Source organism: Lygodium microphyllum, chromosome 23, assembly GCF_053477565.2.
Source record: "Lygodium microphyllum isolate KBCC chromosome 23, Lygodium_microphyllum_v1.1.10, whole genome shotgun sequence".
NCBI lineage: Eukaryota > Viridiplantae > Streptophyta > Polypodiopsida > Schizaeales > Lygodiaceae > Lygodium > Lygodium microphyllum.
This window is the reverse complement of record NC_141157.1, coordinates 84,533,368-84,558,526: the sequence shown is the minus strand read 5'-3', so window position 1 is coordinate 84,558,526 and position 25,159 is coordinate 84,533,368.

Below are 25,159 nucleotides of genomic sequence, written 5' to 3'. Positions count from 1 at the left end.
GAAAGCTTGTGATGGTTCTTTATTGATTTTGGTACTCTACGTGGATTGATATGTTGATAGTAGGGAAAGCTCATGATGAGCTAGATGCTCTTAAGGCTCAGATCAAGAAGAGCTTTGAGATGAAAGATCTGGGACATGCCGCTCACATACTTTGTATGCACATTAGACGCGATAGGCATCAGGGATTCCTCTACTTGTCACAGAGGGAGTACATTCATAAAGTCCTTGAATGCTTCCGCATGCAGGACGTAAAGCCTATTACCTGTCCATTACCTTCTTATGTGAAGGTATCACAAGCTGATTGTCCGTAAACAGATGAGCAGAGGGCCGAGATGGCCAAGATTCCCTATACATCTGCAGTGGGCAGTCTTATGTATGCCATGACAGCCACTCGTCCAGATATTGCCTTTGCAGTTGGTGTTGTGGCACGCTATATGGCTACACCTGGCAAGAAGCATTGGGATGTCGTGAAGGGTATCATGAGGTACCTGAAGGGCATTGCAAATATGTGCATATCCTATGGCAGCCAGGATACAGGAGTCGTGGGGTACACTGACTGTGATTATGCAGGACATGTAGATAGTAGGAAGTCCACTTCTAGCTATGTATTCACATATGCTGGAGGTGCTGTTTCTTGGATGTCTAGGGTGCAAAAATGCACGGCCCTTTCTACTACAGAGGCCGAGTATGTTGCACCCACTAAGGCTTGCAAAGAGGCCATTTGGTTGGGTCATTTGGTTGCGGACCTTGGTATTGATGCTATCCCTACACTACATTCGGATTCTATGAGTGCTATTCAGTTAGCCAAGAATCCGGTCTTTCATGCGAAGACGAAACACATTGAGGTGAGGTATCACTTCATACGTGGGGTCGTTGGGGACAAGTCTATTGATCTTGTCAAGATCTCGACTTACCAGAATCATGCAGATCTGCTCACGAAAAGCGTCTTTCCAAAGCGCTTTGCCTTCCTCAGGAGGTTGATGGGCGTGGGATGAGATGACGTCTTTCCTCATCCTATTGTACATGTGTACATGTTGTACTATCTTTTTTCTTTTTCTTTTCACTCCTCACTGGGACAGATTCGCCTTTAAGTGGGAGGTTGTTGGGGGTTGAGAGCGGAATTTTGATGTTGAGAAGTGCTTAAAAATAGCTAAAAATTACAAATATCAAGGAAAAAATATTCAACGTCGAAGGTGGCAGCTCGACCTAGGACGATTTTAAGCGTCAAAGTGCTTTAAAGGCGCCCGAGCGACACTTGTTGATTTTTCATAATTTTTTAAACTTTCGTGCGGGTTAACAAGAGTTACTGGCCAATGTGAGATGCCAAGCCGGATGCCCAGGATTTTTCAGAGCTCAATTCGGAGTCCGGACAGGGAAGGAGCCAAGAACCGGTCAAGATGCGAAGGGGTGGACTTATTTTTGGCCAAAGTGGGCATGAACTTTGGGAGCCCAACTTTAAATGTCACATGAAATGAAGATGAAAATGAGGATGACCAAATCGTGGAGAGAGAACACGCTGACAGGCGCCGAAATTTGTGCCATCATCATGGGAGATCCAACATGGAGGCTGCAAACAATCATACTAACCGATCATACCCCCAATCTTCCCTCTCTCTGCTGATCATATCGCCTGTCTTTGCTCCTCCATTGGTGGCCTGAATGCAGAGATTGAAATCTAGTCTTTCTCTCTCCTCCCTCTCTCTCTTCTAAGGGCAGATTCATGTGGTGAAGAGGAAGAAGAAGAATGGATGGCGGATGCTTGTCCAATGAAGACCGGATTGCCCCGTGGTTCAAGAGGAATGAAGATTGTTGATTGTGGACTCTCATGAGCATTAATGGCTATTGGAAATCAGTCTCGAGACATGGCAATTAAAAACTCGCAATCCACAAAGAACGGTAATCTCATTTTTACAAAGGAAGTTGATGTTTTATGCAATTTGCTTCATGAATATTTGTTCCCATGGGATGATTATGCATTATAATGTTCATTGCTATGAGTTTGATTAGTTTATTCTCATAAAATCAGAAAATCATAAGTGTTGTGATTGAAAGTAATAGGGTAAAACCCGTAAAACACGCGAAATATGGAAAAATTGGGTGTTTTTGAGATATAAGTGGAAAATATAATAAGACACACCAACTAAATTTGTGGTTTTGCTACAAATGAACCTAAGGGCCACAGCCCACAACTCATTTTGAATTTTTAGTTATTTAATATTGTGGAAAAATACAAGAAAAATAGGGAAAATGGAAAAAAATAGGGGGAAAATGGATTTTGAGTGTCGAAAATTAAGGAAAAATAATATCCATGTTTGTGGATGTATGGGGGGTCTGACGTATGAGGTTTAGCCTTAGTTCAGCCCTATCTTTATGTTTTAGTGAGTTTTTATTGCTTTTTATACAACAAAAAACATGGAAATGAACCCTAAACCAATCAATAATGCACAACCTAAACGGGTGAGGGGGTAGAGTGTATAAAAGGTGTTTAAATGCTGAATGAAATGATGAAAAGCTTGCTGGTTTTTTTTTCATACCATTTAGGCTGGTCGATAATTAAAGATTAAGGACCTAGTAGCACGAGGGTTTCTCGGTGCTAGGTTCATGCAATGCCGCATACGAGCGATAGTCAAAATAATTGAAAGAATGCTTTTGCACTAAGCACAAATGCTGATTTTCTTAATTGTTTGAGCACATGGGCATTCACTACTTGCATAAATCATAAAGAAACTTAAAGGTATCAGACAATACCTCCTGGATGCATGGCAATTGCTTTCTCTAGATCGTGACCAACGTTGAGTGAAGTAAGGTTGTCCCAAGTTGTAGGCTAGGCGTTGGGTCTAGGGGAAAGAAAGTGAGGTATGGTACATTCATGGATACGATCAATTGGTACCTTGAGCGGAAATATGTGCGATATTGTGATATATATGTTTAGCGATGCATCAAGGGGCCAATCCCCAAGGTGTAGGAGAGTCGCAGTGAGGTAGCGGCAGTCAGCCGTGGGAGGACCTCCTATGTTTGTACTTCGTGCTATTTGGCAATGTGTTGGGACTCCCTCTGAGGAGTGTTAATTGGGTTAGAGTTGGACTACGATACATGATACAAACGCAAGATGTTTAGGAAGATGATGTATGTGTCATCCACGCTCGTGGCCGCGAGGCCGTGGGGTTGTTGAGCGCATGATAGAGGTCTGGCTAGTGCATGAGCCAGTGCCGGCCCATTTTAGGTCCCATCAGGGGTAAAGGCACCTCTGCCTAGCCGCCCGTGTATTACTACACTGACAATCACCGCCAATGCACACTGCAGGTGGCGGGCGGCCTCACTGTCACTTTATTCTTTATTCTTTTAGTGACAGTTTGAATAAAGGAAGACCCAATCACACATATGTGACTGTTGGAGTTCCCATTTCTAGTCTCTCCCTTTCTTGCTCTTGCTCTCCTGCCATAGCTCTCGAGTCCAACCTTCGATCCGTCACTCCCTTTCATAATATCCATGGATATCCAAGAAAAAATTGATAGCTTGGCCTCCAAGCAAATCAGATAAGATGGAAGTCAAGGACATACTCAATATTAGCAACAATCACATGTACTTGTGCTACCATTCCTTCCGGTTTTCTTAGGCTATCATCAACAAAATTTAAAACTGTCGTGACATCCTTTTGCATTGGTAGACCTAGCATCTCCAATAAATCCATACTCATAATGTTTATGGATGACCCAGGGTCCACGAATACATTTTCTATCAATATTCCATCGACATATACCTATACCCTAGGGTAGTGCTTCTCTACATGATCCCACCATTCACTACCCACTCGATGTATACCAAAAGGTTCTACGACATAACCCATGTGTAGGATTTTCTTGAATTCCTTATGAATGCTTGGTAATAGTTGGATTAGTTATAGCAAATTCACATCCAGTTTGACTTCACGTAGCATGTTTGCTAGGTCAAACTCACAGAAGTTTTCCATTACTCTCTTCTCTTTCCACACCAATTGCTCTTTTTTCTTCTTGATAATCTTAGTACCCTCATTTTCTTTTGATTTATGTTTTCTTTTGACCACAGGCTCCTCTAAAATATCATCATTTTTAAGAGGACCCACTTGGGCATCCAACACCTTCTTATCACCCCTAGTAGGTTTCGGGTTAACTTTGTTTGTACTAGGGTCATCTTTTTTAGTGTCTTGAAATTTTTGGTCCCTAGTTACTACTCTAACATTGTTAGGAGATAAAATCTCACTAATTAGTAAAGTTTCCAGTAGATTTACCCCACTAGGAATTTCTTCGAGTGTGGCTTTATCGAGTTGCAAAATTTTCTTAGGGCACTCTCCTTTAGTATTCTAATTATTCACACAACAGTTCACATGCCCAAGTTGTTAAGTACCTTGCTGGAGAGAACTAACAAAATGCTACCTACCACACCACTTATAACTAAATCGTGATGGGCCCCCATCATCAGGCTTTCTAGTACCCATGTGATTTTATTGGCGCTTTAAAAAAGTAATATCTACGGTGATCTAGCAATATTGTTCAGTGATCATATCCATATAATGTTTCATCATATCTTTTACTTCCTCTATAATGTTTGATACAGAGGACTCATAAGAGTGGCTTCACAAGCTACCACCCCTCCCTCCCCAATAGGTTGCACAACTTGCAAAGGGGACATTACCTGTACTAACCCTTGGTTTATAAAAGGAGCTCTTTAACAACTTTTGGAGGAGCTGGCAACAAAGGCACATTCTACATCATTCTTCCTCTATAGGGGTATTGATTGCACCTTAATATCCAATAACAAATCCCAAAGTATTTGCAAGAATAAGGCTCAAATTTAGATTTTCCCTCAATACATAGGCTACTTGTAAGTGAGACTCTACTTCCTCTGCTCGAGTTATCGCAATATCTATATCTGCTAGAGGGACACTACTCAACTACACTTGGATATTAAAGTCCAATCCATGTATGAGTTACTACAGTTCTAGGTGGGCTAGGGATAGAGGCTTGCGATTTCCAAAAGACCTCTTTCATCTTCTTGGCATATGCTCATTCATTTTCGTGGGACTCTAGACATGTCACATTTAGCATATGTAGCCAATATTATCCACCTCTCTTAGGGGAAAATTCCCTTTGAAAGACTGTATAAAATAAATCGATTGTGGTTATAGTACTAGCTTCTAAGCCATGATACCACATTGCAGCCCTCCCTTTTAGGTCACATTAAAGAATATGATTAGATGCCCCTTGTCCCATGAGTTTGGCAATTAAACATGAGTTTTTGGAACTCACTGATCTGAAGCTCCACATCCTCCTCCAGTATCCCATTAAAGATGGGTAGAGGAAAACCTAAAGCTTGCGAATCCCGCATTCTTGCAAGAATTATAATTGGTTGTGCCATCATGATGATCGGGTTTTCTCTAGAGGTTTGTATCACTGTGAGCATAACCCTGCTTGAAGTGGGTTGACTTACTGGGAGAAGGGGAGAACTAGAGCTTCCTCTTCCTCCTAATGGATTGTTTGTGGCACTAGGGTCACTAAGACCTCTCTCTGGTGGGGGTATCATCATGCTACATTGAGGGGAATACCTCCCAAGGATTTCAACCTGCCATCTAGCCCTTTTGGCTCTTCCTTGTTTTTGGATCTTGGCTTAACAGTGTTTATTGAGAAATAATAGGTCTATCTCGATGCTCTTTGGCATAAACTGACTGACTAGTTCCTAATTAACAAAGGTTCAAGAATCACCACTTATTAGTAGCTCTCGATAAATGCACCACCACCTGGCTCTCAAAACCAAAAATGGGCCTCACATTGACTATAGGGCTCTAGCCATAGACCTCTTATACTCACCCAAATAACCACATGGCCTTGCATGCATGATTATATGGACACTATGAACTGATTTATTGAAAGAACATGTTTGTAGATACAATCTCTAGATTGTAATCCAACGTGATTCCCTTCCCAACTCCAAGAAGAGGGATTACCCAAACATATAGGGTGCTAGCACCTCAAAACACTAACAAAGGGACTATCTCCCAACTTATCCTTGTGGTCCCACTACAACTCTCCTACACCCTAGGTATTAGCCCCCCAAGATGCGATATCTCAATATATAACACATATGCACAAATTCCACCCTTCACAATATTTATTCTAGGAGATAGCATATTCCTTACCAAATAAGTCCCCCAAGAAAATGATTATGCTAAACTTGCAGCATAGGGAGCCTCACACTCATCATGGGTCAATAGTTTGAAATCACGTTCTATGCATCCAAGAGATAATTCTCTTTATAGCATGTCGATATAGTGCAATGCAAAGTGGATGCATTTGAGTGCAAATATTTTACTAAAATGAAATCAACATTATGAATGTGCTCTCTCCATGATTTTATTTCACTAATGACTTTGCTATGATGATAAGGCAATGCATGACTACTCTGTGGTATTGTATCTCTTAATACTTGAAATGAGATTAAAACCTATATCAGAAGTGCAACAATCAAATCATATTTTGAACCATATTCACTACATAAAAGCACCTCTCTCCCTATCATTTAAGGCTTTGCTTGTGATGGGTCGGTTAGACGTGTTTCCATATATGTTTTTTCATCATGTAAACAATAAATATGCACAAAACATAAAAATGGGGTAAAATAAAGTAAATCCTCATAACCTACCTCTATTATACTTGAATAAACATAGTTCTAATTTTCCATAATTTTCTATCTGAGATATCTATTTTTTTTCTCAATTAAATCTCAATTTTCTCTATTTTTCACAAATATTTGTAATTAAAATTTTGCTTTTTCTATATTCTCTCGTGTAAACCACTTAAAAATACTGAGATTCATTATTATTTTCTATTTTTCTCCATGGGAATAAAATTTCCCATGATGAAACTCATAAAATTAACAATTTAGCATAAAACTGCATCTTTGCGTGTTTTGCGAGTTTTGAATAAAATGTCTAAACGATTAGGACTTGCTATTCATGTTGATATTTCTAATAGAATGGACCATTTTCAAACACTAGAAACCAATTTCAACCATAGAAAACCAATATGCGTCATAAAACTGGGAGAAATCTACTTACTATTAAAATCGCATATGCATGCCCTATTGTTATTCAAGAACGAGAAGCTCCTCTTGACGCTCGCTTACAGCCACCACTAATGTCCCCACATCCTTTTATCTATGTCCCTCTATGCATTAAATCAATTATACGTCCATGCATCCATCGCCTCATTCCACCTTTTTGTCAACTTTCTTATACTTTGTCTCCACAAGTGCTTCAGCCCATTCTAATCCTTCCTGCTGAGCAAATAATGCTATAACATCATACATATCCAAAGAACATACTGAGAACACTCTGTTTTCAGCCTCATTTTTTGCATGTATAGTTGCTAAAATTTCAGCCATAGTGTTAGTAATATTTAGCCCATAAAAGATTCTTGAAATGCCATCATTTTTAGCTAACAACCCCAATGATTTCAGTGTTTTAGTAGCCTGCTTCATAGATATGCGTTCAACCCTACACATAGCTTCCATAGGCTTAAACCAACATGAACTGTTTGCTGTAAATTGAGAATTACCAATAGTAAATACATGCTTCATTTCATCAAGAGGCAAGTACACCCACTGAACATCACTACTGTAGCCCCTCATTATAGCAGTGCTTAATGAAAATCCAGGTCTTTGAATTCCCTTGCATTTGGAACCAAAGGGGACTCTCGAAGCGTATCCCGATTTCTAGGATGATTAACACAAACAATAAGAAATTGGATTGCTTTTCTCCCATCCTTGCTTCTAACTCTTGCATAAGTAGAACCTTCATCAAGCATCTTTGTTTCCATACGCACACCTGTAATATAGGGCTATCCCAAAATCACTGCATATGAGGAATTATCTTGCACAAATAAGTGTTGCTCTTCTTATACATCACCAATCGTCACTTTTACATTAGGACATGCAGCATAGAGCTCCCCTGAAGAATTATTTGCAGCCCTCATTCGCCAACCATGATCAGTGTCTCTACAGGCCATGCACCATTTTCATACAATCCATGCTCAATGACATTTATCTTAGACACATGGTCAAGTAAAGCAACATAAGGAGTTTCATGCTCCCCTATTTTCACTACCGTTTTAGTGGTAGCTCTAGCCCAATGATTTCTTGTGTAGTGACTTCGAGGAATAAATCCTAGAGTCTCTTCTACATATTGTTGCATTAGCCTTATTCCACCATGCATATTGCTACAAGATAATGCATTTTCAGCCACTTTCTTCTCTTTTCCACATGTTGTCCATTGATTAGTAGCATCCTGCATAGACAATCCTGTACTTACTTCATGCTCATATTCAGCCCGAATACCCAATAAACTAGTTTTCTCTTCAAATTGCAGCAATGCACTAGTGGTATCACCAAGAAACTGACACTTCCTTTTAATTATGTCCATGATTTCATCATGAAATTCTCGCTTGGCAATGCCAAGCACCTCTCCCAATGTAAATTCCACCCAACTGTTTAAGATCCATTCTTCAAGAACCTTCTTGATCTATGGCTGTCTCAATGTCAGATTGCAACTTATATCCTGGCTGCTTGCCCTTCTTTTTGCCCTCTTGTTTGTTATCATGTTTTTGTTCCTGACTGACCTCTTCCATAACATGCTCGGGAGGTGGCTGATTTGCAGCTTTAGGCTGACCCATACTTCTTCTTATCATTCTTTTAGATGTCCCTGCAATATCTTCATCTCTTTTTCATTTTTCTTCCACAAGTACATCCGTGTTTTGTAACTTTGTTAAATATGCATACACTGAACATGCATCTACCGGTGATTCCCAATCAGTTATGCCACGAATGTCTTGCCCTGCATGAGACATTTCACTATTAGTGACCTTTCTCTTTTCAACTGCATGTAAAGCATGTGTCCATATTTCAGCCTTTGGACCAACCATCACTTGGCCATGCATTTTATCCAACTGTAAACCAAAAGTAGAAGCATGTACTGCCACATAAGCATTTCGGACAGCCAAGTCTTCCAGCAACTTCTACATACCTCCCTTTCCAAAATTCAAAGCAAGAGGCAATCTCGTTTCTTGTGCATGGATCTTGCCATCGATAAGCTGTCGTGCCAAGGCCTCCTGATAGGCAGCACAATCCTTTCTCTCGTGCTGCAAACTGTCACACCACATACATCTTTTTCTAGGCTTAGGGGCTGCTACTTGTCCCCTTTCCTCTTTTCCTTTTTCATCCAATTTTGCAACCTTCAATTGAAGATCCCGCATGCCTTTGACCAATTCATCTAAGACATCTTCCCTAATAGAGGGAACAATAGCACGTACAGCCATAGGGTTAGCCACAGAAGTAGGTGGCTTATTAGATATATCAACTGTCTTGCCCGTAATAGTGGGTGAGCTAGAGACATACAATCTTTCTCTTATTCTATGCTTCTTCACAAGTACAGTAATAGCTTCCTTAACATGTCTCCACTATGTTTTCAAACCTGTCTCTATAGTCTGATCCTCCAGCAAATCATCAAGCTTCTCTTGAAGCCCAAGATCAGCTACCTGTAGAAACAATTCAATTTTCGACTTGCAAGAGCTTGTTGTTCTGCAAGATCCAACTGCTCAAATGGACTTTCAAATTCTCTTAACAATTCCGTAGCCACAAGACCATTATTGGGTTGTAAAACCTACTCTTAAAAAGTCTTGCGCGTAATCAGACTAGTATCCTCAATGTAAAATTCTTCCCTGAGTGTCTTCTTGAAGGCTACCCAATCTACATCCTGCTAGTATAATTCAGTAATCCGTGCTTTTAGTTCATGAACAGTAACACGTACAAAATACCGGCTCCATGCAAATTGAGCCACTCCAAAGAATTCCATCTTCTGAGCATAGGTATGTACATATGCATATACATTCCTCCCATTGAATAAAGTTGAAGCTTGCATCACCTGTTGTTGTTGTTGTACCTGTATAAGCATATTCATATTTTGCACCAACTGTTGCAAAACATCACTAGAGAATGTATTCAAAGATTCTCCCATCTAGTCTTTCCTTCTTCTGACGACCTTTCACGTCGGGTTCACCAATGTCGGAGGGGTTTTTGTTGAAAGGTCAAATCCACCGCGGACCAGAAGTAGAAGGAAGTAGAGATAGGAGATGGAAGAGAAGATAGAGAATACCCAAGTGGTAAAAACTACAAAGACAAATCACAATGAATTGAATCAATATGTATTAAAAGAACCTGAAATCTTCACACTACTCAAAAGCAATCTCCAGGCATTAGATCTCCTTGAGCTTCTTCGTAGAACAAAACGTGCATAAAAAATACAGCTCCTTCTCTACTGCTCGAAACCCAAATTTGATGGCTCCGTTGGCTCCGAAAGGGGGGTAAAATCGCAGGACACCTGCTCATAGATCTCGTAGATCACTCCTTCTTCTTTTTGTTCAATCTACAGTTTTTAGCTTGTTTACAACGATCATGACGCACGCGATTTCGTCCATTTGTCCTTCTTGTGAAAATCCCCTAATTGGCTAAAAAAACAACTAGCTTTTTGCATGCCATCCTAATCTAGAAGCTTTTTCTAACTTTTTTAGATTTTTACGATAAATAATATAAAAAATAAACTAAAATTATCCAAAAATATAGTATTTTTTGGATAATCCATGCAATTCACACTAGTACTAATGGCTCAGATCACATTGACTCTCTAGATCAATAAAGAAGTCGGATGATGATGATGCATTCCATACTTTTTCACACTATGTCCTCATAACTTCACGACAATGTGAGCTTGTATCCACTACACATCTTGGTAATGTGGCAAGATATTATTCACTAGTATGCTAGGTGACCAACATGAGGATACAGTAGTGATTCTACAACTGGACTATACCCACATAGTTCACCATCCTTGTGACACATTCATTGTACCACCTCTTCTTTTCTTAGTGGATTTATACTTAGTGAGACTACTTGTACATATATTGTGGTACTTTCATATTAGTCTCTTCTCATGTTGTAGACTTAGTTCTTTTTGAGTGGAAGAAGAAGAGGATTTCATCTATATCTCTCTCTGTGCTCAAGTCTTCATTACTTTTGTATGAGTGCTCTAGGTATCTTCACCTCTCACTCTTCTTGTCTATTTTCATGGTATCAAATCCATCTCATGACTACATGGAGCTTGATTGAAGGCTGAGGTGAAGGTGTTGGAGCATGAAAGTAAGTATGCAAGCAATAGGTAAGAAGCTCTTCCACCTTGCTTGATTGGGCTTAGGTTACATCTGTAGGAGGCTCCTTAGTTTGACACACCTGCAATCTCTAATTCCAATGAAACTTGGTGAGTGGTAAACAATTTTGGCATTTGAGGTCATTTTTGTTTTCATTCTAGACTTGCAAGTGGTCTCAACAACAGTTTTTGAATGTACTACATTTTGACTATGGCAACAGTCATTTACAAGTGTGTGTGTTACAAGTTTTGAATCTGTAAGGTTCTAGGTATTTGTTGGATCGTAGACACAAAAGGTATCTACATATAGATTGTAGATACCACTTATTATTATGTAGTCAATGAAATAACTATGTTTAGTTACGGTGCACCTGGTATTAGCTTGCTTACCTTGCTTACCGATTGTAGTTTTTTGCAATTCGTCTATTTTATCAAAATGCGAGATAACTTCAACTAGATTGTTAGTGAGAAGCTTGATAAGAACAATTATCTTGCATGGAATTCCAATATGAAAAATTTCTCCAGTGAAATGATATCGAAATTACATTGAAGGAGACATGGGAGTGGCACCTGAAGTTCTCCAGTGAAATGATATTGTAGAGTAACGAAAGACTAAGAAAGATTGGGAGCAACCATAGAGTAAAGTCATGTATTGATTGTTTATCACAGTGTCAAAGATCACATGATGGTTTATTTGCTGGAATCTAATAACCTCCCTATTACATAAAAGAATTTGGCAAGGGTGTTCAAAGAAAACATAAAGGCCACATCATCCAATCGGGAACTCTAATCAATCAAGATTATGCTTGATTAATTAGGGTTCAAAAATAATATAATCCAACCAAGTGCTTATAAAAGGAGACCTCTTTGAGTCTTTAAGAGAGACACACATACTCTACTCTACCACTATTCTCACTATCTCTATTTTCTTTCTCACATTCACTACTCCCACATCCCCCTCAACTCTACCACCCTTCTTTTCCACTTCATCAAACACACAATCTCCCTCTTCCTCACCCTCCATCCATCTTCCAACTTCATCACCCTTCTTATGTAATGTGTCCACTTGTATCTTCAGGACACGTCTTAGCAATCCATCAGAAAGGGAGTCTAGAAAGCACCGCCCTTGCTGCGCGAGTGTCGCATCGATCTATGAGACAATGGAGTCATGGAACAATCTGTTTCAAGTTATTAGGCTCACGTCGTTAAACCTAGGGTTTCCAAGTTTCATCTTGTAAGATTCTTAGGAACAAACCCTAGCTCACTTTCCAATTACATTTTCACTGCACCTACATTCAATGAATGCGGCCAAGTATTTAAGGTATAGGCATTCTTGGAAATTAACTTATTCCAAACGAGTACTCCGCGGCTTAGGTGTTTTAGTTTTATGCCAATTTGGTTAACTCTAGAAGATAATTTTGAGATTACTTCCACATGATTCGTTGACTATGCGTAAATTGATTTTTCAACCCTAACTTATCGGTTTGAGGTCATAGGTTAATTTCAACTAATCTTCCCTTTTCTTTGCGAACAAAATTCATGCTAAATAAGCAACCTTTTTCTTGCTAATTTATGCAGTTGACAACGATAATTTCATAAAGTTTATGCATCGTAAAATTTGTTTCATGCTTTGCATTTTCCATGATGATTCATTGCGATATGGGTTAATAGCGCGAGATGCAGTTTATACTTCTAGGCTTCATCGAAGTATACTATTTTAATGGATACTAATATAATCTTATAATTCATTTCAATGCATAAGCAATTTGCGAGAAATGCTTTTATGCTTTCTTTATTTTGCATGTTTCATTAAAAGTATTAACGACTAAGTTCCTTCGTCGTGAGCATCTAGGACAAAAATATATCCTATTTCTAACAATTAACCTTGCAAGATTGAATTATAACAATATCAAATAATAATTAGCAAGGAAAACCTAGGCTTGGGGTGAGATATCCACATGGATGTTGGGAGATGACCCTCCCGCGGTTGCACCTTGGACTTTCTTAGGAGGCATCGCAATTTCAGTCTTTCGGACATGGAAGCAGCTTTACAACTCCTCTTTGGAATTCCACCATCGCTCCCTTGCTCCGTCCGTCGAAAGTGGTTTTAGAAGGCTCCCTCGAGGCTTTTGAGCGGGAAAGGAAGGTGTTAAAAAGGCCTCAATACTCTCTTCTTTTTTTTCGAGTGGGGGAAAAAACAAAGCTCCAAGGGTACTTTGCCTGGGTTTCAAGAGCACAAAGGAAGGGCTTAAGGGGGTTTTTCCGATAGGGGGTTTCAAGATGCCTCAAGGGAAGGGCCTTAAGGAGGATTTAAAGGAAAATTGGGGAGATAAGACCTTAAAGGTCAAAACCCTTTTATGGGGGAAAACCCTAAGGGGGGAAACTCCAAGGAAGATAGAACCTTAAAGGTTATAAGGGTCTAAGGACCCTTAGGCAAATTAGGAGAAAAGGGAATTATGAGGGTTTACACACGGGGGGGGAGGTGGTTTTGAAGCCAAGGAAAAAGGGGGCTTAAGGGATTTTAAAACCCGGGGGAGGGGGGTGGGTTCCAAGGCCCAAGAGAAAGGGGGCTTATAGGGGTTAAAACCGTGGGGTTGGGGGGGGGGGTGATAAGCCCAAAAGAAAGGGGGCTTAAGAGGATATTAAACCCAGGGGAAGGGGATTTGATGAGGCACAGGAAGGGGGGTTAAGGAGGCCCCCCCCTTGGAAGCTTTTGAACTTCTAGAAGATTACGTGGGGGGGGGTGTGAGAGCCGTTTGTTGAGGACGAAAATGAAGGCAACAACTCCCTTTGGCTGCACGACAGCCCAGCCCTCGTCCACAGCACGGTGATGAGGCGGCCTCACTCTTGCAGGGCGGCCCACAGATATGAGCAGCGCTCAGTCCTCCCCTTTCGTCCCTTCACGGCAGCTACTAGCGTCGTTTGGCAACGCCTTCTTCTAGCCCTTGTACCTCTCTTCCCGGCAGTAGCCCCCTTCGCTTAAATAGGGGAGGGGAGGGGGATTCTCATTCCCCTGTGTGGCCTCACACATGAGCCTCCTCCCTCCAAAGCATCCAACAAGGATGCTTAGTCATCCACCATTCCCTCCCTCTCCCCCAGCACTACAGTCGGCTGGGGGAAGGAGGGAATAATAAAAAAAATTGTCTAATTTTAAAAGAAAAATATTGTCCCTACTAATTATCCCAACCTAAGAGCCAACAAGTGCGGAGTCATTTGATCTTGTGATTGGATCACAAGGCGATGGCCAAGAGAGGATGAATAATCATCCTAATTTAGTGGTCTTTCTTGAGTAAAGAAGATTGATTGGAAACTAAAGACCAGCCGATAAACTGAAGTACCCAATGAACTTAAGGTTTGACCAAGTTGGGTTAAGAGGGTACGCCCTAACCCAGGATATAGGGGATCTTGCCAAGTTGCAAGCCATCTGGGGTCGAGTGCTGGACGCATTTGAAAGGAATGATTCATTCCTTGGCAGTTTGCCAATAACAAAAACGATCAATGGAAATGTTTGTGCTTGCTACAGATTTTAGAGCACTGTTTGGCTTTGTTTGATCAATGAATTAAAAGATAAATGGATATCTATACTTGAGGTTGAAGTCCTGAAGGGAGAGGCAGCTTCAGTTACCCCCGACTGCCTGCCTGACCCTAACCAAGGGGGTTGTTGATTGCGCTGGGAAAGTGGACTGAACCCGCCGCGAGAGGTCTCTCCGTTGAGCGCTACTTGGAGCAGGAGGACGCTTGGGTGCCAAGGGGGGCTCTGGCCGTAAATCCCTCACCTTCCGAGTCCTGCACAAGAGGCTAACATGACTCGGGATTGGATCTCGAGGCCTGCATACTAGTCTACGGGCGGAAAATTGGATTAGTGATCCCTGTGGATTTCTCGATAGCCTTCGGGCGGATTGTGGATAAGCCTACGGACTGGACTCTTTGTATTTCAAAGATAAATATGATAACCTGTTAATAAGGAACTTGTCTAATATTGTTTTTCTATGTCAAGTGATAAGATTACGTGAAGGAACCAGTGCCTAACGAGTTAATTAAAGAAGCTGGTTGTTACATGTCCAACTAATGTGTTAGGTAATTAAATAACTAAAACAACCCCAGGAAAGTGCAGAGGATGGGCCATAGGTCTATCCTACGGATGGGTGGTCCCGGTTGGCCGGGAACTTTTCTCAAATCGTGATGGACAGCAGGAAGATCGTCAAAGAACACGAACAACAAAAGTGTTAACCTAGAGATATGATTAAACCCGATTTACGTTGTTTTAGGGGAACGAAATGGGACTATGCCTTATGGCAGAGAGGTTGAGCTTTGCATTCCTCTCATTTCCCATTCTCCTTGAACCAAGTGCAGCGTGATTCCGCTTCGGACTTGGCGTTTCTGCGTAAAGTAGTTCGCTTGGGTCTGGCGCTAGTTGCTGTTAGAAAATGACCAATCATAGGAAAACCCTAATTTAGGTCGATCCTAAGTGGGAACAGCCGGAATACTTTCGCTATGTGGCAGACGCGGAAAGCCCTAGATCGCAAACCCCGTAACATTCCATGGGAGTGCCGGGCGGAGCTTTCTAGACATCCTTTCCGATGGACTGCTAAGACATGTCCTGTAAATACAAGCGGACACGTTACATCTTATCTCCCACTTCATTATATACTTATCTGCTCCTACTCTTGCCCTCATTCTATCTCATTTTCCATCTCTCAATTATCCCATTTCTTCCCATTCCACTATCCCAAATCCCTCCGCATCATCATCATCTCCACTCCTACATTGTCACCACTATTATTCCTCCACTTATGTGTACCTATCTCCCCCACCATTTTGGATTGGTATGTAACTCTAAATATTAGTGTCTTCAATTATTGGTTTCATATTACATCACATCTTCTTCTCTCTCTCTTTTATATCATCATCTATCCACTCATGCATGTAAAAATCTTGGTTTCTATTCGTGAGATGGTGGAATAGGGATTGCAAGTTCCTAATGGTTGGTATGTAGAACATCTCAAAACATATTTGCAGGTTTATTGCGAAAGGAAAACGTGTTAGTAGAATTTTTAATGTTGATATAAGTCTTCCTTAAATGGATGTTTCCATGTTTACACAAGGTTCATGTGTTATGTTTGATATTGAAATTTGACATAAGAGAATTTGTAATGTGAATGTGCAATGGTTGAAAGACATGTAGTAAAAACAGATTGTAGATGGTTTGCCCAAGTTTAGAGTTGATAGGATGCATAGAGTATGTGAAGCATGTCAACTTGGAAAGCAATCAAGGCATGTGTTTTCACATAAAAAGTATGTATGCAATAAGCCACTTGAATCGATACATTTCGATGTGTGGGGTCCTACAAAGATTGCAACTTTGAGTGGTTGCAAGTATTATATTTCCTTCATTGATGATCATGCTCATAAAGTATGAGTTTACTTTATGCATGACAAAAGTGATGAGTTTTCTAAATTTTTGCAAAAAAACAGTATACTTGTAGATATGCTCCATAGCTCAATGGGATCACTAAGCATAAAAATAAACATATTGCAGAGGTGGCTCATACATTGATGTCAAAAAGAAACTTACCTCATGACCTCTCACTACAACTCACTACAATACAAATTAAAGAATTTATGGTGCATTTAAATTAATTACACTTTGGTTTCTTGAGTGGAATTGATCAATGAAAGTTGAGGAAGGGGAATCTTGAGAGAAAACATTGAAGTAGAAAAATAATAAATAATAATAATTTAGTAAAAAATGTAATAAACAAAAAATCCCACAATAGAAATAGAGGAAAAAGAGAACTCTTAAATGATGGAAGGTCGTTAATGAACAAAAGTGAGCATAAGAGGCTCAAATATAGAGCACTAGATATAGATGGAGTGTGAATAACATTTTTCAATTCCTTGTTCTTCAATGGACCAAATTCACTTGAGTTTCTATGTTTTCAATTGTTCTCACTAACCTTGACCAACATGTCATTAAAATCTAAGGGAATCACACCATTATTGGCCTTTGAGGTTGTCAAGATGGGCTTCCCACCACCCCTTGTTTATTACCAAGTGTATTTAAAAAAATGCATACAAAAATTAATTTCAATAAGTTACTAGTTTAGGATACCATAGTTTGATATCCTTGGACCTTGTGTGTGAATAGGGATTACTGTGAAGCAATAATTTTTTTAAAAAAGTACTTAGTTTTAATTAATTTTACATTGACCTTCACACTACCATTGAACTGCTGCATCATGTCCTAATCTGGCCACCACTAAAGAGACTATACTGCCATCCACATCAAAAGAAATTCTGCCACACAAATCATCACCACCACTACTCAACTCACCCTCCTCTAGCACCAAAGATCATGATCACTTCTCCCATGATGCTTCCAAACCACCCATACAAAAGACTTTGGAGAGAATGTTAGAAAGAGAGCTAGTAGTTGTACCTCCCTCCTCTACAGGCTATATCAAGCCTTAATAATAAGGCTACAGGAGTGAAAGCATTAAATGATCTTTGTCTAATTAGTATGCTTCCAATGCTACTATGGAAGGGATGGAATATCCATATTAAGGCTTGAAAAATCCTTGATGTCAAGGATTTGGGGGGTTCTTGGTTGCCAAACCACTGTGATAATTTTCAAAGGGAGAGAATTCTTCGCCCAACACACATGTTCATGCATGGCTCTTGTCAAGAGCTTATTAATCACCTTATCAAACCAAATCATTTAAGATTTAGTTAGTGAAGATTTAGCAAGGGACTGTACATGTGAACCTTGACCTTCTAAAAAGAGTAATATGGTACCCAAGAAGAGCCATTTAGAATCAAAGCACACATCTCAAATAACAATGACTAACCCAACTGCATCACAAGATTTGCAACTAGGTACCTTTCATAAGTTGGAATTCCTTTTTCCTAAGCAAACTATAGAAAGATAAGTGATCTAGTAGCCAAAGATAAGCTACAATCTAAGAAAAGTATGTTGAGAATCAGCAATCACACTCAAACAGCCTCTTTGTATGGAGTCTCAGGGTCAAGGACATGCAGGCTAACTTATCCCATATGCACAATGGTGCCTACTGCAGTTTCCTACTTTCCTATAAAGCATTGTACTTGCTTCCTTTCTTAATGCAATGATAGTACTCTTTTCATTTCAGTAAAGTGTCAATGTTATTGTCCACATACACAAGATTGTGTTTATGAGTCCAAGTCTCAATCTTGGAACCTAATTCACTTGTGTAACAAACAGTGTCCATTCCATCATGAGTCTACACTTCTCCTTCCATCCACCATAGCTTCCGGTTATGTCATGCTCTAGATCCCGCATTTCTAACATGGTATTAGAGCCCAGTTGGGCATGGCATTGCTTCTCTAGCCTCTCTTTATTCTTCTGAACCTCCATCCAGCTCAGTGTCAGTGTATGACTTCTTTTCTCAACTCTACTCCCACTGAAGCTTCCGTGGCAGCCATAGCCAGCAGCACCCTATCAGATTGAACTGCTTATATCTCACTCCACAGGTCAAATCTCTTGGAGCTTCCTTCTGGAAAAGTATTCCCCAACTCATAAAGCTTCCCTGTATCACATCAATCCAGGACATTGGACCATCTGGAGCTCAGCATTGTGAAAATCCCCAATCTCTGTTCTGTGTCTGCCATAGCCAGACAGGACCTACCTTGCTTGGAGCTTCCATAACTCTTCAACCAGGCCATTTCAGCCCACGATTTCTTCTGGAGAGTTGTTCCTCTGCTCAAGGCGCTTCATCTTGGCACAATAATCAATGACATTGATGCTCCCTAGCTCTAGCATTGCAGAAATTCGACCTCGCTGTCCAGATCTGCGCCGATTCTGTTCGCGGCACCTGCGCGCTGCATACTGACCACGATCTGCACAATCTCCATGGGGCTTTGGTAGCCCATGACATAAGCTTCCTAGATATGTAAAAATTTTTGAAAATGATGCACTGTAGCTCCTGCAATAAGCAAAAAACCAGGCCCCTGTCTCAGAAACCCTAATTCCACCATAGCCAAAAGCTTCAAAATCTTGACATTTTTCACTGTTTCTCTCACTGAAGTTATCAACAGTGATTTTAATCACTGAGCAATACTCTTTGAAGTTCGTTAAAGTACTGTCACTCAGATCTGAAGACATCAGCATCAAATCAAGAAGGGGAAGATCACTTGGAGTAAAAGACTTTTGCAGATTTGGTATTCATTGACACTCAGTTAGTGCTTTTTAGCACTTGTGTCTCTCAATCAATTCTTCTGTTGCTCAAATCTAATAAAGTCTGAAGTTGATTTTCTACTGTTCCCGTAAATCTAACATGGGCAAAGACTCGCCAAATGCTCGATTCAAAGGAGTCGGATTCCACACTTGGCAAACCCGCATCAAGCTCATCCTGATGAAGAAGGGTCTCTGGGCCATCACAAATGGCAAAGAGAAGAAACCGCGGGACGCGGACCTTGCAACTACTTGGCAAAAGAATGATGACAGAGCCCAGGCCATTATCAAATTGGAGCTAGATGACAGTTATATCCATCACGTGGATAACTGTGAGACCTCACAGGATACATGGAAAAGACTTGACACCCTGTTCGGTGCACAATCTAAATCATCAAAGTATGGTCTCCTAATTGAATTCTTCAGGCTTGAAATGAAGTCCAGCACATCACTTGCCACACATCTCAATTACATGGAAGGACTCCTAACCCAACTTGCAGGAATAAACATTAAAATGGATGAAGATGTTTGCATCGGTGTTCTACTTAAGAGCTTGCCTCCTGAATATAATAACGTATCAACAACTTTAATCAACATGCCAAATCCTGAACTTGTTGATATCCAGGCATCACTGTTAGAAGAAGAAAAGAAGCTAAAAACTAAAGAAGAACCAAGTACCTCTAGAGATGAGCATGCATTATATGTTGGCAACAGGTACAAAGGCAAGAAAGATCAGCTCTTTTGTGACTTCTGCAAAAGGACCGGACACACCGAGAAGTTTTGCCACGCAAGAAAGAGATCCCAAAAGGCCTATCTAGTCGCAATCAAAGAAGAAGAAGAAAATGAAGCAAAGGAAGAAGAAAATGAAGATCACCAGGATCGGAAGGACAAGACTCATCAGTCCTTGTACTCTCATAATTCTGATAGACTGTTTTAATAGCCTTGTATTTTTTCCTTGCCCTAATGCTTCCTGCCATAAGCTATGTAAACTCCTTATGTAACTTGGCATTACAGTCCCTGTACACTTTGTGAGGCCCCTGTTACAGCCTCTGGATGTCCACCATGTTTATGGTACCCACACTTAGCTTTTTCTGCGACAGCCTCTAGTGTTTTGCCATGTCTGTGGTATACCCACACTTTGCAGGTGGTTCTCATTACAGCCTCTACACACTTTGTGCCTTTCCTAGTTGTGATTGAGGAGGGGTGTTGAGAATCAGCAATCACACTCAAACAGCCTCTTTGTATGGAGTCTCAAGGTCAAGGACATGCAGGCTAACTTATCCCATATGCACAATGGTGCCTACTGCAGTTTCCTACTTTCCTATAAAGCATTGTACTTGCTTCCTTTCTTAATGCAATGATAGTACTCTTTTCATTTCAGTAAAGTGTCAATGTTATTGTCCACATACACAAGATTGTGTTTATGAGTCCAAGTCTCAATCTCGGAACCTAATTCACTTGTGTAACAAACAGTGTCCATTCCATCATGAGTCTACACTTCTCCTTCCATCCTCCATAGCTTCCGGTTATGTCATGCTCTAGATCCCGCATTTCTAACAAAGTAAAGATAAACTAGTAAAACTAGTAGCACAAATTGCTTAGATAACATGATTTACTTGATGATAAAATTTATGTGAATGCACTCTAAGAGAGGACAAAAAAGTTGTGTATTATACCTTCTTTGGAAAAGTATCTGAAGGTCATTTTTTGGGTTGAAGAATTTATCTTTTAAGAAAAATTGATTGTTTTGGGAAAGAGATCGTTCTCCTAGTGAAGATACGTTGACTTCTTCTTATGGAATATTCAAAGTGATTGTTTAGCTTGATGTAATAGAAAATGAATGTTTTTCTAGCTAATGATGATATGCTCATTGCTTGGTAGTATATTTGTATAGAAGTTCTTGTGCCCTCATGGGAAGATTTATGGTTACACACTTAACCTCTTCTCAGGCTAGTGGTAGGAGTCCTTCATCAAGACACTAGAATGACTGTGCTAGAGGCTAGGACTAGACCCCAAATGTGAGAGGTCTCTCCATCAGAAGGATATTAGGACTAGGAGGTAAAAAGTGTGTTAGGAGGGCTCTAGCCATAGATCCCGTGGGTCTATTGAGGACCAGGTTGGACCCTATGAGCCCTAGATTGACTTGTTGGAAGGCATTAATGCTAGATAAGGGTGGATTGGTGGATTGTGTACCATGAGATTTAGACATGAGTCATGAATTAACAAATGAAATGCTAGGGTGGTATTGCATCTTGGAGAAGGTGTAGGATAAATACATTATTTTGCAATTCCTTTCAAAGGATTTCTTGGAATTATTTTTGTATCTCGGTCAATGAATTACATGAAGGAACCAATATTTAATGGTTAATTAAAGAGGTTGTCTTTTCATGTCAAACATGAATGTGCTAAGATAATTAGATAATTAAAATACACCCTCAAGAAAAGTGAGATGGCGATATCATCAATGGGTCCATCCTATGGATGGATGGTCTTGGGTGAGCTGAGAGTTTTCCTTCAAGGAGATGTAATTAGAAAAGGGTTTAGTACTTGACTACCTAGCAAGTCATCTTTGATCTTGATCGATTCCATTTTAAGGGATCAGAGTCAATATTATATTGTACTCGTAGAGAGGTCAATCCATATGCCTCCCTGGTTTCTCTCACTATGAACTATTAAATGTAGTATTAAACTACTTCAATTTTTGTTGACTTGCAAACTAGTGGCTCAAAGACCATAAGCTATTAGGTGATCTTAGCATAGAAATTAGGAACTCTGATTCAAGGCAATCCTTATGGGTTACAGTTGGAACCTTCTGTTGTTGCAAAGTGAACTCAAGCAAACCTAGGCGACAAACCCCATGTTATTCTAAGGAGTACTAGCTAGCATTGCTTAGGATTATCTCTTGATGGGCCACTAAAATTGTGACACTTAGGGGTCCTCAGTCGGGGGCATGCTATAGGTAGTGTCAAAGAAAAATGAATGAGTTAGCCATAATCTATACATACATTTCATGGACATTTTGACTTATAAGATCAAGAGCAAAGTTGAAGCTATCCTAATAGCAAGAGTCTTAATGATGTGGTCTTGATAGTGAGGAACCTTCTGGTAATATTGATAGTGAACTTCATGAGAAGAAATTCCTCTTTAAGAAAATTAAGCCACTTATGTTCATAATAAAGGGATCCAATATTGAGACTATCATTTTGATGCGATAGAATAAACATAACTAATAACAAGGCTATGATTACAAAGCTAAAGTAAATAAATGAGCTATGCTTGTGATGGAAGAAGTGATACTAAGACAATGCTATCCCCAAAATCCTTATAAGCTAGAAAGATATAAAAAAGGTAGTAAGATTGAAATACTTTCCGCTTTCCTATCACACCATCAAGATGAATGAGTTCTTTTCCTTGCGCCAATTTTAGGACTAAATCTAGAAGCATATTATTCTTGGTTTGTGACACTGCAAAAAATGTGCACCTCCTATGGATATTACTCAACAAGTGGCCAAAATTTTACATAGGTTGAATCAACCACTAGACACTCGTCTACAATTCCTAAGGCTACTGACTTACAACAAGAGGCTCTTATATGAGCCAAAGCTTTGATCAAGCCTAATGGAGATCAACTTATGGAAGATGACTATTTCCTAGCAAACACCGAAGAAGGCTATGATGACTCAAAGGACCAAGGAAAGAAGTGTCATGAGTGCAGTTAGATAGGTCACATCAAAATGAGACTACTCAATCACTTATGCTTCCTTTACAATGACTTAGGCATATCTAAGCTAGTTGCCCTAAGTTTGATCAAGGAGAGGAGGAACCGGTAACAAAGCGAAGCTACATAAGTACATCATCTGACTTTGTTTTAGAATTAGATAATGATGATGAAATAAAGCCTACTAAAAACTTTTAGGATGGTTAGAAGTCCTGGAAATATCTTCACAAAATGAAGTAAGCCCCATACTTGTAATGTTCCCATACTATCATAATAATAGTTGAGTTATAATGTAATATAATAAACTTTTCCTTGACTTCATTCAGTTATCTTGGAGTTTGCATAGTTGTGCATAATCAAAGTAGCACAGGAAAGTATAATGGGTCCTAATCCACAAGTCTTACAGTCCAACTTACTCCCTAGCTTCGAGATGGTGGCATCTCCATTTCTCTAAGGGCGAGATGATGTGATATCCTCAAACCCCATATGAAAATAGGGCTTACACAGAAAGGGGAGAGAAAATATTAAAAATAAAGAAAAAACCTTTATTTTTAATTAAACTTACCTTTAACCTCAGACTACCATCGAATTTCTACATCAAGTCATCATCTTGTCACACTAGAGAGACTCCCCCACTACCATGGATCATGATTACTCTTACGATGGTAATTACAAACTACCCACACAAGCAGCATTGGAGAGACCAAGTAGTTGTACCCTCATTGTACCCCCTCCTCCAAAGGCTATATATCACCTTAATAATAAGGCTTTGGGAGGGTGGCATTATATGGCCCTTGTTTAATCAATATGTTGATGTTACAGGAGGGAGGGAATAGGAACTTTGAAGAGAATGAGAGAGAGAGCAAGTAGTTGTATCTCCTTCCTCCAAAGGCTATTTAAAGCCTTAATAAACCGTCTTTGGGAGGGATGTCATTGCAAGCTCTTTTTTTAATCAATATGCTCTTGCTACAGGAGGGAGAGAATACCCTTATTAATCCTATAAGAAGCTTTGATGTGAAGGGAGAGGGAGAGAGAGAGAGAGAGAGAGAGAGAGAGAGAGAGAGAGAGAGAGAGAGAGAGAGAGAGAGAGAGAGAGAGAGAGAGAGAGAGAGAGAGAGAGAGAGATTGAGCAAAATAAAGGGAGAAAGGAGAGGAACAAATAAAGATAGATAGTGCAAAGAAAAAACACTTCTTTGACTCTCAAACATATATTTCAACCTTTCCCCAACACACTTGTTCTTGTGTGGCTATTGACATAAAGTCTATCAATCAACTAGCAAAAGCAAGCTCAAGCCAATCATTTACAATTTAGTAAGTGAGATTGAGCAAGGAACTCTACATGTGAAGTTGAACATTTGAATAAGAGGTAATATGGCACCCAAGAAGAGCCTTTCAAACTCAAAGCACACAACTCAAATTAAAATGACTAATCCAACCACATCACAAGCTTTCCACATGCCTTCTATAAAGTTGGACTTCCTTTTTGGTCAGCAAATTATAGAAAGATAAGTGTTCTAGTAGCTAAAGATAAGGTACAACATGCTAAAAGAAATGAGAACACTAGTATAATTAGTAGCACAATTTCCTTAGATAGCATGATTTACTTGATGAAGAACTTTACGTGAATGCACTCTACAAAAGGAGAAGTTGTGGATTATATCTTCTTTTGCAAAGTATCTAAATGATATTGTTTTGGGTTGATGAATTTGTCTTTTAAGAAGTGGATGATTGTTTTGGGAAAGAGACGATTTTCTTAGCCAAGATATGTTGACTTATTCTTATGGAATATTCAAAGTGATTGTTCGGCTTGATGTTATGGAAAATGAATGTTTTTCTAGCTAATGATGGTAGGTTGATTGCTTGGTTGTGTATTTGTACAAAATTTATTGTGCCCTCTTGCGAAGATTTATGGTTACACACTAAACTTCCCCTAAGGTTAGTGACGGGAGGTCTTCATCAAGGGGCTTATATGATCATGCTAGAGGCTAGGAGATCCTAGATTCAA